This window comes from Strix uralensis, chromosome 2, assembly GCF_047716275.1.
Source record: "Strix uralensis isolate ZFMK-TIS-50842 chromosome 2, bStrUra1, whole genome shotgun sequence".
In the NCBI taxonomy this organism is placed as follows: domain Eukaryota; kingdom Metazoa; phylum Chordata; class Aves; order Strigiformes; family Strigidae; genus Strix; species Strix uralensis.
This window is the reverse complement of record NC_133973.1, coordinates 21,631,969-21,651,434: the sequence shown is the minus strand read 5'-3', so window position 1 is coordinate 21,651,434 and position 19,466 is coordinate 21,631,969. Positions and strand designations below refer to the sequence as shown.

The following is a 19,466-nucleotide window of genomic DNA, read 5'->3' as shown; positions in this document are numbered from 1 at the left end:
ATAAATTCACCAGAAACTGTTGGTAAATCAGTGATAACGGCAATTAGGCTCTCTTGGCTGTTTTCACAGTTCACTACCTTTTGTACATCTGCAGTATGTCAGTCTCCTCATCAGAACAACTTTTGCCATTTTGTACATTACTGACCAGAATTGTACCAAATATGGGATGAAAACAGTGTCTAAGTGGGGGTAAACAAGAGACTGTGGAGAAACTCCAAAATGTGTTGCTACAGCTCTGTTACTAAACAAATGACACTAGCATACAAAGAACATTATAATAGCTTTTGTTATTCAGGCTTAGACTACATGAAGGCTTGTTACTACGCTGATATTATGTATCTACAGGATTTAAGACAAATGCAGCCTTGCAGGATCTTCAGTAAAATTGCTTCAGTTTCATGCTCTCACTGTAGGATGCAAAACATTGTCTACTCAGTTGAGTAAATATATCTTACATACCCAACCAGATTCCAACATGGGTATAAGATGGTCTTCCTGTCTGTTTTGTTTATAAGTTTGTTTCAGTACTAAGAGTCTAATTTCAATTAAACACACTGTTCTTAGCACCAGTGAAATAAATGCTTGCAATAGCAGGCACAATTATAGCAATGTATTAAATGGAGAATGTTGTGTCAGAGCAAAATCCAATGCTTCTTAACAGTGTCTGGTTGACTATGCTGATTGCTGGATCAAGCTTTTATTGATATCCCCTTGAATGTAACTGTCCTTAGTGCTGGATTTGTGAACAGGATAATCTATGAAAGTAACAATAAAATATCAAGAAAATAGTTTACCCATTAGTAGCATAAATATTAACTATCCAGAAAGGACTTTGCAGGTTGCTAATTTATTCCAAGCTAAGAGCTGGTATTTCCAGAAGAGCTGAATACATGGTATGTTCCATGCTGTTTCACAGACGTGATGCATGTAAAGACAACAATACACATTGAATGTGCCATAGTTACACAATGAGCATTGCAATCTTCTGTATCACACTCGACTGCCTACATTCTCCTAAAATAAGGAACATATGGTCATAAACATCTGAAAATGGCATATGTCTACACAACAGATTATAGCGGGGTGAAAAGGTACTCGAAGTTATAGATATAAATGTGCCATTCCAATACTGTAAGCAGCATAGCTGCAGCAGTCAGTAAATCACTGTAAGTAAAGTTATCCTTTTTGTGACTAGACCTTTCCTCTGAAAGCCTGTAGCAAACTAAAGTGTTTCAGAGACATTTTCTTAAAAAAACCCCACCATCTCTTCACACAAAGATCCATATAACATAAAGGAAGGAACTTGTTTATAGGTACGTAAGATTTAATACATATTTCTTTCTTAGCTGTATTTAATAAATTCTTGCCAACTTCTGAAATCCAGTTGCTCTCATTATTGGTTTGAGACTAAAGCCTAATCATGGAAGGTTTTGTGCTTCTAGCTGACAGAATCCTCTCTAGACAGCATGGGTCTGGAGATTTTACTTGAAACACCTTCCAGGAATATTTTTCTAGTTCATTCCTATTTCACAGAAATGTGAATGCCATTTCAAAATATTTCAAAAAGATTTGAGTGTGATAGTCAGACAACTTTTATTTGTATTTACTTTTCTTATAGTCTAAAAGGCCTAATAACATTTGAGTTTTTCCATATTAACAAATAAATTGAACACATTGGGCCTAGATAACAAGTAGCACAGAGTAACATAACGGTGATTATTGTCTGGCAGATAAAAATGCCACAAGCTGCCTTCAGCTAAAATAGTAAATGGTTGAACAGCCCAAGGCTCCGTTAAACAAATGACTAGCAAAACCTGTCAGCACAAGTAGGTTAATTTTTATTTTCAAATAAATGAGCATAGCAAAATAAAGATCAGTGAGCAGGTATGCAACATTGTTTTCTTGATAACTCCAAAAGAGTTGATAAAAATGTATTGAATGATAGGAATACTGTAGAAGAAGAAACAAATGATTAATATATACTCGTCGGAGAAACTCAGTGGCAAAAATGAAATTTTGGAAAAAAATGAAAGGGGGAGTGAAATGTGTATTTTGTCCAAATATCGGTCACATGCTAAGAGAAAATATAATAACTACTGTGCAAACTATTTTTAACTTCAAGTCTGTGAAGGGGGCAAGAAGATCCTACTGCGAGATAAAACTGTCTGCTAGGAAAAAGTTAACAATCAATCTGCAGTAATAGTTTTCATGGACTACAACTGAGAAACTGCCATCTCATTTGCAGAATGTTTTTAAAAAATCTCTTGATGTCCTTCAGACAGAAGTGTAGAACTCAAAAAACAAGGTTGAAATCTTTGAGCGTATCAGGAAAAGGGCAGGAGGGGGAGTAGCATGGAGCAGCATACAGATGGCTGGGTGGATGGACAGATATACATCTCTCCTTTTGGTCCTTCATGCATATCCTTCTATGTCAGTACATACTTTCAGAACAAAAGGTATTTCAGTCCTCAGTCTTTCTATCCAGTGTGTAGTTCATCAGCATCTGGCTTTCATTTTAAGGGAGAGTAAACAAATGAGCTGCCACAGAGGAAAATTATGAGTTTTGATTCACCGAGGATAGTGGTCATTTTAAGGTAAGTAATTTTGCATTAGCATGTATCTTGAGTTGGTCTGTGCATCTTAATGTTCTGAAACTGTGAAACATGAGAAGGCATATGTAGTGTTGCTTCTTTCATGTTGAATTACCTATCTGAATGATGACAAGCCAGTTATTACAGATTTTGGTTCTTTATGTGGAAACCAAAAAGTGTTTTTTAAGAGAACCATTAATTACTTAATGAGGGCAACATGTGATGTGTATCATAATAAGAAGAATAGAAAAACAGCAAAATAAACTAGAAATTAAATATAAAATGAAATAATTTTAAAAAACTGGCATTATTCAATTGAAAGCCTATAATGATGTTTCTAGACTATGTTTCTTCATGTGTTATTAAAGAAAGTGTTTAAAACATCTCATAGGAAAATATAATGTCATACTTCCATCAATACCGCACCAGCTCTTATACTGACTTTTCTTCTGGCCATCTACGTTTCACTGTTTATGCCTCTCAGGGGTGCTGCCTCAAGGTCAAAGTAGTGCAAATTCATACTCACTTCATTGCCAGTTTTGCTCTTCCAAGCAGTTTCAGAGTAAGCTCCCATTCTATTTACAATTTGTCTCTTATAGGAAGGATGTTGGTTCTCATTTTTTTTCAGTACTGTGATGTGGAATAGATGTGTGCTGTCATGCTTCTAAGAGACTTGGGGAAAGGAAACAACTGATTTCTAGACCAGACTTGGGCATTTATTACATATCAACATGTAAGTCATAGGAAAAAATAAAAAAAGATTGGGAAATTACAAGATGACTGTGGTGGTTTGGTCTTGACTAAATGCCAGGTACCCACCAAGTCACTCTATCACTTCTCCCCCTCTTCCCCTTTTTTCTCAACAGGGCAAAGAGGGGAAAGAAAATAAGATAGGGAAAAAAACCCCAACCCTTGTGGGTAAAACAAAAGCAGTTTTAACATAAGCAAAGCAAAGCAAAGGTCCGCGCATGGAAGCAAACAGAAAACAGATTTATTCTCTACTTCCCATGAACAGGCGATGTCGGCCCTTCTCAGGAAGCAGGGCTCCAATACGTGTAGTGGTTGCCTCGGAGGACCAAGGGTGACCCCACCCCCTTCCTCCTTTCTCCCAGCTTTATACTGAGCAGACGTCATATGGTCTGGAATATCCCTTTGGTCAGTTCGGGTCAGCTGTCCTGGTTGTGTCCCCTCCCAAGATCTTGCCCACCCCGTCCCACTGAGGGGGGAAATGTTGGGAAGAGCCTTGGTGCTGTGTAAGCACTACTCAGCAGTAGCCACAACACCAGTGTGCCAACAACACCCTGCCAGCTCCCAACATAAAACTCAGCACCATGAGGGCTGCTATAGGGGAAAACCAATTCCAGCTCAGCCAGACCCAGTACAATGACCCCTATTTTGAATATCATCCTTCAAAAATGCTGGAAATTCAGCATCCTTTCCACAGAGAACTATGTGTTTCCCAGCAAATTAATTGGTGATAGCATTAAGAATTGCTTATTTGTTTTATTTAATAGTTATCTTGGGCACGTACTGTTTTAATTTTTTTTTGTTGTTGTTGTTTGGGTTTTTTAAAGAACTTTTTCTCAGAGGCCTGTTCATTTATTAGATACTTTAAACTTTGGAGCTATAAACAGCCATAAGCATAGGGTGGTCAGACTTTCTCTTCTGCTTATAACTCCCCTTCTTCTGCCAATACAGATTCTTTTAGTCATTTTGCTCCTAAATGACCTCTCCCTGTCTTGTCCCAGGAGACAGCACACATGGGATTTCCTAATAAATGCAAACCTCATAGAAATTATGTGAATGTGGCCCAACTATTCATTCAGTCTAACAGGTAGAAAAATCATCATTCTCTAGGATAATAAAAGCTGTCTTTTGTCTTCTCTGTCAGATAATGAAATGACTCTGAAAAGTCAGTATCAGGAAGGAAGCTCATGGGATGTACGGGAATACTGAGCTCAGTGTTACTTTTCTGCTGATCCCTTTTCACAGTGCAGCCATATGCTCCTTTAACTCTTCTGGACAGAATTTACTCCAAATTATGGCACCTACAAAGATAATAAAGGACAAAAAAAAAAAGGACTTCAGGGTCTTGGTAGGCAGCAAGCTCAACATGAGCCCGCAGCATGTCCTGGCAGCAAAAAAGGCCTACAGCACACTAAGCTGCATTAACAGAAGCATAACTAGTAGAATGCTGTGTGAAAAAACCCAAAACATTTATTATATTTGGGGAAAGGGGAAGGTTGTCAATAGCACAAAACAGTGAGTTTTACCAGCAATGTGTTTTCTCAAAAAGCTAAGTGAAAGTTAATCTCTCTTGTCATGTAAAGGACACATCCCACATATCATGTCCTGCCTGGTACTCTATTTTCCTTCTTTTATATGGTGCAACTTCTATAGTAGTTGATGACATTTTAGTTCAACAGTTAAATGACAAGTCACATTTACATGGTGATTCTCATACACGTCCTTTACCAACTGAACAATAACAAGAGCCATTATGATAAAAAATGCAGTCATTTCTGCTGTTAGCACATAATAGGCAACAAAAAAGTTCAGATTATTAGATCTTACTGAGTTTTAATTTAACTAGATAAGCTTGGATCTAACTAGAACAGAAATTTTGAATAGAAAGAAGGTATAATAATGGCAATTTGTATAGCTATTTTTCAAAAATCCTATCATTTATTTATTTTTCATCAATACAGTATTACATAAAAATACCATGAACTGATAACAGACAGAAAAGCTTTACCATAATATAAAAGATTCAGATAGCAATACCATCTTCCTCTGGTTTTCAGCACTGGGTTTTTCAGATAGGAAGCATAACAGAGGCAAAGGGGCCCAAAAGTCTCTACACAGGCCAATGTTGAGCTCAAAACCATAGCCTAATCTCTTAATGGAATGTTAAGATGCTAACAATTAAGAGCTCCTACCTAGAAGCTGTTTTAGTTCTTACGTTAAATTTAATCTAAGAACTCCAAGGACTAAACTGGGACTATCCTTCAGTCCCTAGTGGTAGCCATTTCTGGTCACCCGGCTAATGATGAAGATAGCACAGCAAGGCTCCTGCCTCTTTAATCAAGTATAAAACTCTCAGTCCTTTACAGACACACTTTTCTGGAAAGAAAAGGAAGTAGAGTCAGCACTGACTACTAATTAAATTAAGGGTGAAATATGGCAGAAAATTATCTAGCTGTTATGAAACATCCCGACAGCAAAGATATCTGAAAGATTGTTATGAATCAAGGCATATCATTAAATATATATTTGTAATAAACAGTTAAAAAAATAATTTCCATTTTAGAAATGCCAGTAGAAATTATTTTATTTTCTGTGTTGCCAGTTTTACAAAGCTCATTTTTTCAATTCACTTTCTCGTCTTGTTTCAGAGTTAAGTCAAAATCTAGCCACAGTGACACTCACCACACAAATTTTAAAAATCAATTTTAGCAAGTGATGTCAAGCAAATGCTTAGCTTGAGAAAATATTAAAAATTGTCATTCTTTCTGAAGAAGGTGTACATTGGAAAATGGTTTTAAGGAATACATTCAAGAACTTGGAGACTGACTTGTGCCACCCAAAAAAGGTATGTACATATGGAATGATTTCATATACAAATACTAGATTTGTGTGCACAGATGCAGTTGTGTGCACATCTGAAAGCTCAGATCAGCCTTCTGGTTTTGAAAAATTGGCATTGTAAGTTGAGCACCTGATTGAACCTTTCCTGTTTCTGCTGTTCAGTACTTAATTCCAGAAGTTTTTATAGACCAGTGTATACTGAACAGGTGTAGTGGTGACATAACTGTTTCTTTGCTCAGTAATATTTCCTTCTTAGAAACAGAGATTATTTAATGGGTGCAGTGTCTACTTCACCTACTTGAGTAACTGACACTGCAAACTAACTCCTTATTCTGAGAATGTGTGGAATGGAATATTATTTCTGGAATCACCTGTCAGCAACTCGCAGCCCAGAGATCTTGAAAGACTCTCAAAAGACTACCTACAAGGTATCATTTTATACCACTAGAAGAAGATGGCTTCCAATTCACACCATTGCATATCCCAATGCTTCTTGAGCTCTCTCTTCCTTCTCAACTCAGCTGTTCTGATCAATATGATTCAGGGGGTAAAGAGAGTTGGCTTGTCCATCCTCTTATAGATGGGAGAAAGAATGACTACATGACATGTACTTACTCCTGCATGATGGCACCTGGTATTGAGGTAGTCCATACAGAGTCAGGTAAAGCATTTTCTTATTCTCCCATATCCCTCTGTGCAGATGATCAAGCCAAATCGTGAGCTAAGCCCATTTTATTTCACTTCCTAGAAAAGAAAATTTGTTAGAAATCTTGGCTTGAAATATCTATATTTTTTTTTCTATTATATTCTGTTCCACACTTTTCTGTTTTTGCTTTACCCTTGTGCTTCTTTTATTTTTCAGTCCCCTAAATACTAAATACTATACCATAACACAAAGTAAGCTATAAATGTTTATACACACATGATCAGCTATTATCTTTCTAAACTAAAAACAGATTATGCTACTAAATAAAAATAGGAAGTTAGAACAGTTTCAGGCAAGTAAGACATGGGGCATTAAGAAAACTAGATGGACAAGGATTGAACCTTGCAGCTGAATGAGCAGGATAAATGATAACAAGCTTTAGTGATAGCAAGTCTAAACAACAAGCTTCACTAAGGAAAAAAACCTCTGAACATTGTATGTCAGTAATGCACAAAGCCACAGAACAGATTATCCAGGAGTATAACAAAGATGAAATTAGCATTAGTATCTCCAGAGCTTACAAACAACATTATTAAAAAAATCACAGATAAGGCATTTCTGCCTGCATATAAACAAGCAATGTTAAACCACCCCTTTCTTAATTTAGAAGTTAAGATTTATTTGTAAAAGCTGTGTGGATTAAATAAAGATAGAATCCATATCCATGGAAATGGAAAGACTACTATGCATATTACATTTAAAATGAGAAATAATTTGGTTAATGAAATGGTGAGAAAAAATGTCAAATCTTATGTCTATAAGAAATAAATGTACATAAATAGCTACACAGCAAACCAAATGCATCCAAACCATCTGAATCATATGGTGGTCCACCCATCCTTCTTTGTGGGAAGATATTTCTAAGTAATAGATCTTGTTGATTTTTGCTATAATGGCATTTCAAATAAACTAACTCAAAATTAAATGACAGCTTTAACCAGGACAGTCTTCTAGCACCTGTTTTGTGGCCCATGTTAATTCTTTCTCTCTCTAAAAAAATTATAAAAGGCAAAGCCTGTGACCAGCTTGCCTTTTCACTGATGAAGCCAAAGATGGTAGGGCAGTTTATCTTTAGAGGCATTCAGTACTTTGGCTTCACTAGAAAAGTGGAAGTTGATTAAAACTTGATGGTTATACATAGATAAAGCATAATTCTTGAGATATAAATAGTTACCGCAGAGCAGAACTGAGACTCACTAGTAGAACAGTGTACAGAAAAACCCGAAAATGTCATTACTTGAGTTCTGTGTACTAATCAAATAGAGAATTATGCTTTCCACAGCTGTTAGTCCAGCGCCTTTCAACAGAACAGTCAGCTCAGGTCTTGTAGAGAAACACCTACCTTCATAAAATATAGCATCTACTGTCAGGAAAAAAATGATTCAAATATATTGAGAAATGTAACTGTCCATTTGTCCTATAACTACCATAGCCCTTCAATGACAATAAACCAAGATTGTCTACAGAAGCTTGACTTTGTCTCTGTTTTTTTAAAAAAACAAAAACAGGAAACAGATAAAATTTCCTTTTTTTCTATCTTCTAAATTAAAATCTGATTTCTTAGGTATGAGGTGGCACTTAAAGTTTTGTTTTTCATCTAGCTCATTAATGTTAATAGCTAAAGAATATTTCAAAATAAAAGAATGATTGGCACTGGAAAATGCTTTTTGCTTAGTCATTCTCCTTATTTGCTAGACTATCTCAATGTGATATGATCAAATCTTCTCCAGACTTTTCAGCTGACATGAGATCATGTTTGTAAATGCTTTCCATTTCAACCTTGTAAATCCAAATCAGAGAAGATACAGGGATAAAAAACATGTGGAAGTATAATAAGACTCTCAAGGCACTAAATGACAGCAGGACAAGAGCTCTTGGAACATTAACTATTTTTCTCCAATGCAGCAGGCATTTGTTTTTTGAAGGAGCTTCTAAAAACACGTATCTTGAGAACTTTTCTGATTGAATTTCTATTCTTTTTTTCCCCACAAAGATCTTAACAAAGAGGAGAATTTCCTAAGACACATAAGAGAATTGAGGACTAGACACCGAGCTACCTGTTTGGCCCTGCAGAAGTCTTACACTACTTTTCCAGAAAACCTGTTTTGTTTTAGCCTACCACATAACATATCTAGGCTGGAAAGACATATATTTGTGTTAAATTTCATCCTTATTTGAAGACATGGTTCAGAAGTTTCTAGTAATATACCCCCTCTACATCAAATCAAAGAGTCATAGTTATCATTACTTGGAGCTCCACAGTTATTTGTCTAAAATAAAAATTTGAAAATTTTTACAGGAAGGTCACAGGTGAAGGTGTGTCTACAGCAAGCAAAAAAAAAAAAAAAAAAAAAAGAAAATGAAGCAGATTAAAGTTAAGTGGAGTGAGCAAGTCACAGTCACAGCAAGCCTTACAGTTCCAGGCTGAAAACTAAGTATTAATATTAACACGGATATTGATGGACACTTGCAGGCATTTTCATTGTTCTTCACAGCAAAGTGGAGATTAGAACAATTCAAAGTATGGAAAAATATAGTCACAAAATAAGGTTTATAGTTACTGCTGGTTTTATCTCATAGGTCAAAGAAATCATTACAGGTAAAAATATTATGGTGTAAAGTGACAGAATGCAAGTGTAATGGGAAAGGAAATGTAATCTCCCAAGAGCCTGGCAACACAAGTTCTGAAAATTCTTAATGGTGCTTAGATGCTTCACCACTGACTTTCATTCCCAGTGCTACAAAATTATATCTAGAAATGCCCTTCATATCTTTAATCTATTAATAACCTCACTGTACTTTCTTTTAGATACCTAAAAAAGCATTGAAACGAAATACCTTGTTAATGGAGAAAATAAAGTCATTAGGTTTTTAAGACCTTTTCAACAAAAATTATTCATTAAAATAGATCAATAGGTCTGGTTTTAAAAAATCATGAGTTTTAATCTGAATACCAAATTCGTATAAACAAGCAAGCAAGCATGCACAACTGTCATGACCTAAAGGGTTACCCAGTCTGCAGGTGTATAGAGATCACCACCATGAGTTTGTAGGATTCCTTAATACACAAGGACACAGAAGCTTTATCCTCTACATTTCTCTACTTTATTACAGATTAGCACAAATACCACACATATCACCAGTAGCAAGTATACCAAAAAATCATCATTAGCAAGACATATGTATATATAAATACATCTGTCAGGCTATTACAAATTACTATCAGCAATAATATAGTATCAATCAAAGGTATAGGAACAATCAATAATAGCAGTAATCAACTGTATAGCAACAATCAGTAATAGCAACAGCCAAGTAGGTTATACCATCAGTTTGCTATAAACTTATTATTAGCGAAGCAATTTATCTTCACAACAGCATATATAATAGATTATTTATACGTAGATATATAGAAATATCTGTAAAAGATACAAGATAAATATTACCTATATAAGATAAATTGGTATCAAGTGAATTAGATTTCAGAAGGGATGAAACCAACCCAAACAGGAGGACAAACTGATCCCAGAGGGTAACCCAAATATCCCAGAAGTGGGATGATAAACTGAACTGACCCCAGAAGAGGGCCCAAAGGAGGACCAGTAAGATCACAGACAGAGTCTCCCTTCAGAGGTGATCTGCAGAGTCTGGAGTCAGCCAGGCTTCCTCAGGGAGAGTCCAAACTCTTGCAGAAAGCCCCTGCAGAGAATTCAGCCTGTCTAGGAAAAAGAAAAAGCATGTGCATCATGGGATGTTCTCAGAGAGAGAGGCTCCATTTGGGATAAAAATTAAGACCTTTTTATAACATAAGAGAGTGTAAGACATACTGCTTCAAGCAGCCAGTAGATGCTGTTAATTTCAATTTTTCACCCGTAGCAGCCAACAGGTGATAATGTTTCTGTTCTTTCAGAGCAATTTTATTTTTCCTGACCGTTTTTCACTTTCTCAGGTGATAAGTTGCTGTTTCACTTCCTTGGTTCTGCACCTGTTGGTGGTATCTCAGTGTGTCTCCGGCTCCTAGGTCCCCCAGTTGTACGTCAAAGATGGCAGCTGCATTTTTCAAGGATGTTTCTGGTTCACGGGGCTAGTTCCTAGGCTCTAACTTCCAGGCTGGCAGACCTTCCTCTGGCAGTATTTTTCAGCAGACAGGTTTTTTTTTCCCCCAGTAATTTTACCCCTCTAACCAGGCCATCTTTATTGCTGCTCACATCAACAACATATTCTTGAGGGTTTAAGGGTTATCTTTGAAGCCTTTTCTGCAGTAATCACTGCTTATGCAGCCCTAGCAAGGTCTGGTCACCTAAGACAATCCACAAAGACTGAGAAAAGGGATGGAGGAGAAACCAGAAAATATTTTAAATTCAAGGTGCACAGATTAAGAAAGCCATTCACACACCGATTAAGCCTTTATTAGAGAGTTACAATTTTCCTTTCAGTAGAGAACTCAATCCTCAGCACTCAACAATACTGAATTTTCATAAATTTGGATATTCTACTGAACCAGGGAATGGCCTATCAGATAAAAGTCTGTGTCAGCAGGTTTGAAGAATGAAACCTTTTTCTCTCTATAGTCATCTAAGAGTGAGCAGATGCACGCTTGATGATTTGCAGGCAGAATAAAAGACTAAGAAAATGGAGGAACAATTGGTCTAACCATGCAGTCATTTACCCAAGCAAGCTATTTCCATTTAAATCAAAAAGCATTGCTTACTTGAGCAAGTATTTTCCATCTACATAACAACTTGCAAAAATGGAATTGAAGTATTACTTAAGAGTAAATGGACAACAGATAAACAATCTTTCAATGAGATAAGCAAAATTTTAACAAAATTTTAAATCTGACAGTATATTAAAAGTATCACATTTAAATCCTCCTGAGGAATCAACATTTGAAATATGCTCCAGGTGACAGAGCAATTTCTCCCTGCTCTATTTTTTGTAATGTCTGGTTTTTGAATTGTAGTTTTCTAGCTTTGCCAATTTAATTACAGACCTAAGTTTGAGACAAACTTTTCTCCATTCTGGATTCTATTTAGGGTAGAATTCTATCTAGTTTTCTCACTTTGAAAAAATCTATTTAGGAACATAGTTGGAATAAATATTTGTATACATTTACAAGTTTATCTAAGCATTTTGTTGTTCACTTACTACAGAGTCTCTTACACTACATGAAAGCCATTTTTGTTCAAACAGTTCACTATTTAGGTAAGGAGGAATGTAATTGTGGATTTTGGCAAGGACGGTGTTTCTTATTTAATAGAATTCATACAGTATCCACCTAATTAAAAGCTAGCTTTAAACAAAAGATACTAATGTTGAAAATATAGAACCTCAGGAGTTTTAGGTAGTCACATTACGATACACCAGCATCAAGGGATGAAAGTACATTCTTATCCCTATCTTATTTTCAGGAGGCTCAAGAAACCTGAGGGCTGCTTCTGGCAATTCACCTGGATGCCCTTTTTCCCTTTTATCAGTTCCACTGTGTTTTACAAAATGTACAATGGCCTGTGGTGGCAGAAGATCACCCACAGAGTCTAAATCTGAGTCCAGCAGTGCACGGAATACATGTATGCAAGGCATAAATCTCAGGAGGGACAGAAAGTAACTTCTTCAGAATTAAAAGTAGAAGGGCCAGATTGTGACACTGGCCTACACTGGAGGGGGTATGGAATGATATTTGCTTGTGGGAAAACACACCGAGCCTTCCTGATTTCTGTAGGAGTTCCCAGTGCTCTTTAGATGGTGTGCTTATACTATCACACCCTGATATTTTAGCAGGCTCTTCCCTATATGTCAAACCAAGCATAACATCAAAGGGGAACAAGAATAAAGAACAGCCTGAAGTGGTGTCATGCACACAGGTGGCAACAGATCCCTTTTTGCCTTCTTCATTCCTGTGGGTATTCATCAGGGCCAGGAACAATCTGTTGTTTCTCGGATTCAGCTACACAGTTTTAAAAAAACTACCTACTTAGAAATAAACCATAGCAAACTAAGTCACCATGAACTTTTTACATCTGTTCAATACATAATAATGAAGTGCAGGCTCATGGAATCCCCTTATTTTGCCAAGTCATTAGTTACATTGGCAAAGTTGGTTTCAGGAAAAGGCAATGACATTGGACTGAAAATGATGTTTACTCTCTGGTTCTGTTACATTGTTTTATTATTACAAAAGTAAGTTCTAAGCTTCAGATTTCTGATGCCAGAAAGTATACATAGACAAGTGGGATGGATAAGTGTATGTTGCTTCTTGAGAAAAGCAGGCTCTTGTTTCCACTGCAGAATGGAAGCATTGGGAGAGAAATAGGACAAATATATAACAGAATGTAACTTCATATTAACAAATTCATAAGGTTTGAAAATAAGCTAGTAAAATGCAGGCACCCTAGACAACTGTGCTTTGCCGGTGAAAGTACTTGATTTAACTAATGGTGCTTCTCACCCAGCAAGTCAGTCACTTCTTGTTTCATGGTAAAAAAGTCATGCATTTTTACTCCAAAAAAAAAGGCAAAAAAATGATAACAAACAAATAAGAAAGCACATACAAAGCAAAGTGCAGAACAAGGAAGCCATGCAGTTAATTGTAGCTGTTACCAACTTACTTAGAAAACTAGTAGGTGGGATCCTATGGAAGACAGCTCTGAAGGGCAGAGGAGCTCATAAAACTTGCAGGTCTTTAAAGACAACATCCTCCAAGTACAAGAATAGTCTATCCCAGTAATTAAGAAAAAAAGCAGAGATATCAGAAGACCCATCTTAGCTAAGCATAAAACTCAAGGCAGAGCTCCAATGAAAAAAGGCACTATATATGAGGTAGAAACAAGGACAGACCTCAAACAATGGTGTTAAGAAATCCAAAGCTCAGTCAGAGTTGAGAATCGCCAAGTGATATTAAGGGCAACAAGATCTTCTACTGCTACATTCATAGTAAAGTGGTGATTAAGGAAAATGATGGAACATTTGTGGGCCTTGATTGCACTAACAAACCTTAATGGCCTTGACCAGCTTCATCTGGGGTCTCTATCCACCACATTCCTTTGCCTACTGCTCCAGGAGCTGCATTTCAGTTCAGTTCTAGACCTTTAGTCCTTGCCTGAGCTGCACCATATGTATCTTTGTCCCCGCCTTTGTCCCTGGTCCTGTTTTCTGGCTGAACCTCTACATTGTAGATAGTTTGTATCCTGAATAACCCTCTCTGACTCCTGTTTCTTGTACCATCTTCTGCTGCTAGATGGACCCTGGAATTGGTTTGCTACCTCACTTTGTCTGGAGACAGATTCAGACTACAGCAGCAGCCTACTAGTACCTAGGAGTGGTTAGCAAGAAGATGGATCCAGGCCCTTCCACAGTGCATGGTGGAAGCACAAAAGACTACAGTTGAAATAAAAGAGGTTCAGACTGGATATAAGGAAAACCTTCTACCCCATGAGGCCAGTCAGGCAGTGGAGCAGCCTGCTCAAAGACGTTGTGCAGTCTCCATCCTTGGAGGTTTGAAACATGACTGGATAATGCCCTGAGCAACCTGGTCTGACCTTGTAGCTGACTCCCCTCTTAGCAGGGGATTGAACGTGAGACCTCCTGAGACCTCTTCCAAGCTGAATTACCCTATGATCCTACAATTCTACCTCTAAGAAAATTAGTGTTCTCACCTGAAACACACCTGTCCACATTGTTACAAGGCAAAACTTGTAGTGGAAGTTCATGTTTTAAATATTATCCTACTCTTAGAAATCCTTTTCACAGTGTACACAGCTTACATTCCACATTAAGACAAAATTTAACAAGTGTACATAAAAAATTAAGGGAGTGCCAAAAGTTGACAATGCTGCTGAACACAAGATTACAAAAACCACAGAAACAGAGAGGATGCTGGACTTAAGGCTTGGAAAAATTTGCTTATAATTAAAAATGTGTCAAATAATAAAAATAGTAGGCAATATAAATAGTCATTTTAGGTAATCTGTAAATCATTTATAAGTGAATGGAGCATAATTGCCTTTGTATTACATAAATAACCAATCTAATCAAGGGAATGATAAAAAAATAATAAAAAAAAAAAATCCCCAGGTCTGCTGGAAGATGGCTACTCTTGTTACTGGAATGCAGGAAAAGTGAACTTTGTAACAGATTACACCATACTTCTTTTCTCTAACTCTAGCATATATCCCAAAGAAGCAGAGCTATTCTCTTCCAACAGTAATTCTCCACTTTTTTTTCCCCCTAAGGTTGCTCTTACTGCTGTGGTCATCACCACTCCCACACCCCACACCTAGATCCTCCATTCTTTCTGGGTTGCTGCCATGACCATGTGTGCACTCTCAGCAGCTTGTCCTGGCCCAGTATCCCAGTTTACTGGCTACCATCCCACACAGTTATGCTAGTGTGCTTCACAGATGAGGTGTGTTTCCTCATTTGGGAACCAGTCTCACACCTATCACTGTGTTGTAAAGAACTTGCACCAAATAATTGCACCTTCAAACTAACTAAAATTAATAGTGTGTTTTTTCCAATTTAAATATGCTGAATCTTGGAAATGTCTCAAAGCAAATCTCTGATTCTCTGTATAATCTGCTAGACACGTTGCCTTTTTTAAAATGCCTTCCAAAATATTTGGGGTTTTTTTGGTTTTGTTTCATTTTTTTAGGTATCTGGCTTAGCATTGATAACTGATACAAATTTTCATTAGCACCAGATCTGAGAAAACTCCAAAAATGGTAAAGAAAGTCCTGGTAATATATTCTTGAACATACATTGTCACTTACATAATTTTGATATAGGATCTTACTAATGCAGAATTAAACAGGCGTAAGAGAAAAACTACTTATATGACAAGAATTACTCTACTAGTAATAAAATGCCATATTCCTATTTTCAAATCTGAGGAAGAACAATTTCCTGTTTTTCCCCAATATATATTCTATATAGAATTCTATATAGAATATATATTCAGATAAAATATATATTATATTGCTATAGTTTCAGAATTAAAGTGTCACCCATCTGAGGAAATTCACTCTAAAGGAATTCAGCAGTCAAAATGAGAAGCCACATGAGAAGTCAGCCACAGTAGAACTGATATTTACTAAAAGATATCTTATATCTTTAGATAACAGTAACTAGCATGGTTTAAGATTTAGAGTCTGATTTTTAACAAAAAGAATCTTGGATACAGCTGTTTGAACTATTCAAAGAATAGTTTCATATCACAGAAATCAATAGGAAAAGCAGCACAGAAATTTCATAAGATAGTTTACACTGTGTTGGGGTGGGGCTAAGAAGTTAAAGACAGAAGAATAAAGTACTGTGACTCATAGACCTCTTCCTCTGAAACCCGTATGTTTGACTCATTCAGTTCCCTTTTTTCCACAAAGATTATAATGGTTCTATACTATGCGAGCATATGAGACTAATAATAGCATCCATCGTCATAAGCATGCTATTAAGGCAGATGATGACAGCAGGAGTAGGAATAGAACCGCATTGTACATAAATCACACAAGTCTAGCAGATAAAAAAAAATTACAGAGATTCGTTGCAAATCCGGTGCACTGACTTCTCCTAGAGTCTCAGTAATGAAAGGATCAAAGTCAGGATCTTGGAATCGGGTCTGATATCAGCAGAAAGGGCAAAAGAGAAAGTTACAGGATGAGAAACAAGGTGCTGCAAAAGTTCCATCAACAGAGGAACAAGCTTCAAGGAGTAGCAAGAAACAAAAAAGCCACAGGAAGAAATTAAATTGTTCTATCTATAGCATGATAGCTAGAGAGTTTGACAAAGTGTTGGAAGAATAAATGTTTTCCCTAAAGCAGAAATGTAAGTCTATCCTCACTAGACCTAGCTGTGTGCCAAGAGCTTCAACAGTTCCAAGAAGGTGTATGACAGTATCCAGTCTATCATTTTAAATACAAGAAGTGATTTTGAATCACTGAGGCTCAATATCATTATATAAAGGTCAAAGGATTCAAAAGAAAAGAACAAAATACACTACTGCAGGTAAGAGGTCTGAAAAGAAAGCAGTAGGAGTGAAGAGAAAAAGAAATAGCACTATATTGACTGTTATTAATTTTAAGAATGAATATGAATCAGTAAAGAAACAGCAAATAAAAATTGACAAATTCTCAATGGCAAAAGTACTCTTTAAGGCAGCAAATAGAAGGAAGGTATATTTGTTGTGAAAGAAGTTCACAGCCTAAATGTTAACACTGTATTGTTTCAAAAGTCAAATATTTACTTCTCAGTCTGCCTTCCCTAGAAGTTGAAAAGGGGAAAATGGGAGTGCCTCAGAAAACTCAACAGCTAGGTTTGAGCTGTGGGTAGCCAACCCAGACACAAGCTGTTAAGTAGCACAGGGAAGGAAAAAAAAAAATTAAAATAAAAAAAGAAAGCAGTTTCACTTCAAAAGTATAGATGCTGCAGCTTAAAAAGAAATTGACACAGAATGAATTAAAAAGATACAGGCAAATGATTTAAAATTATGAATATTAGAGAAAAATTCTACAAGTTATAGGAGTTAACAGTAAAGATCATGCATAATTAATCTATGCTATATATTAATAAAAGACTAAATATTCATATATGTGAATGATTAACATTTAAAGGCATGTTATGATCTGCTTAATTATCATTGATTAATCAATGTTATTAATCAATGGATCTCTATAGAATTGAAAGAAAACAAGTTCCTACCTGAAAATAAGAAGGTACGTAAGCAAACATTTCGAAACTACTGAATATAAAGAGACATATTTGGCAAGAAATATAATTCAGTCCCAATACACAGGTAACTATGAAGATCGACATCCTTCTGGAGACCTATAGAGTCAAGAGGACATGGCAGAGGCACTGCCAGAAAGCTAGGCATGGCTGAGATTGCGCAGAATTATACCAGTGGGTGTAGGAGCAGGAGAGGGGCTACGCTTACATCAAGCTAAGCTTAGTGCAGGTAAAATCTGAAACTCAGACTACATCATCCAAATAGCTGTCAACAGTATACTTGATACAGTACAGTAGTGTGAGTATGACTCATTTCTTGAAGAAGGCAAAAAGTGATCAATTTCTAGAATTATTTCTATTAAAAAACAGAAAGAAAAAGAAAAAAGATGCCGTTTGTGCTATAATAGTCGCCAGAGCAGCAAAACAGCTTCAGATATTCAAAATAGGCACAGGTGCACAATTCAACAGCTTTCCTTCGAGGTGATACACATGGAGCTTGGCAAGAACTCTGACACGTCAGGCCAAGGGTCAGGCGAGGCCGGCTGTGCATGCACAGCAGCCACAGGATGCGGGGGAGAAATGCATAATGCAAACACCATCACTGCAGGGAAAACACTGAGTATCAAAAAGGTAAGGAAGTTGACTGAAATTGTAATTACTCTAGGGAAAGTACACAATCATCAGGGTGTTATACCAAGCAAATTTGCAGATGTGATGAAGGCATGGAGCACCTTAGGGATCACTGCGGAATAAACAGCAGCCAGCTTACATTGCACCACCTCCTGACCAAAACGACCAAAGAAGAAATGTTTCCAATTCAAAGTACAAATCAGGAGAAGAGCAGAAAGCTGAATGAGTCCAAATCAATCATCTTAGTGATAGCTATAGCAAAGAAAAATACAGGAAAGAAACTGAATTTTTATATGTCCAGAAGTGTTAATAACATACTATTGTAGGAACGCTACAGCCAGCACTAAAGGCTGGGTGATATGACATTCAAGTTACTATATTCACTGTACAAGGTGATCAAGTGATGCACCGGCAAAAGAAGCCGGATTAGAGAAGCAGCCTGCCAACCTGCAGCATGTCATCTGGCAGTTGCTGATTCTCGTAAATGCCCTTTGCATCTCATCTGCAGAAGAAGGGGATTTATTTTAACTTTTCCAGAAGAAAGCACATGAGGTGCTGGAAGGACTTGCACAGAGTGGTTGTCATAACTGACAAAATTCCAAAGTATAAATTCACAAGTCAGCAATACAACAAAGAATTCATAGCACCGCCTGAAAAACATATTTGCAACATACAGCTGAATCTGCACTCATAAAGAAGCAAGTGGGAATCACACACTTCAAAAACATTTTAGGAAAGAGGGAGCAGACATGAAGCAAGACCAAAGGAAAACTAATCAATAGATTTTACAGTATATCCACAATTTTTCAAATATTTCGGGACGGAGTAAAAATGCCTAGTGACACAAACTTGTGCTGTAAGGCTTGACATTTGCTATGGCATCAATATTCAATCAATGAAAATGCCTAGAACTTAAGCAGCTTGTGTATTCTGTGGTTTGGTAAACCTCATTCTCTCTCCATGCATGTCCTCCTTACTTTTTGTTACTGTTATCCTGCATGTTGTATAAAAAGTAAGCACTGAATGCGGAATTAATACTTTCACCTATGCACTGCCATATCATTGACTTCACTTAGTGTATTTTGGGGTGGAGAAAGGAAGTCACAGAACAAGTTAGTTTTGTTAGGATCCTCCTGCATAAAAGACTTACAATCCTGTTTTCCAAATTTCTAGAAGATTAAAATATTTTACAAGTCAGGAAATTTGCAGAACTGGAATTCAGATGTTATATA

The 19,466-nt window shown here is 36.7% G+C and overlaps 1 long non-coding RNA gene across 1 annotated transcript in view; it reads right to left on the bottom strand.

The window, feature by feature from the left end:
- Window positions 1–12,976: 12,976 nt before the first annotated feature.
- The window catches only part of LOC141940107 (uncharacterized), a 34,447-nt gene continuing 27,957 nt past the window's right edge, over window positions 12,977–19,466 (bottom strand). Inside the window, exons 2-3 of the long non-coding RNA XR_012627880.1 lie at window positions 13,494–13,600; window positions 12,977–13,167 (exon numbers count right to left, since the gene is read on the bottom strand). This is a non-coding gene — a long non-coding RNA (uncharacterized LOC141940107). The remainder of the gene's footprint in view (window positions 13,168–13,493; window positions 13,601–19,466) is intronic.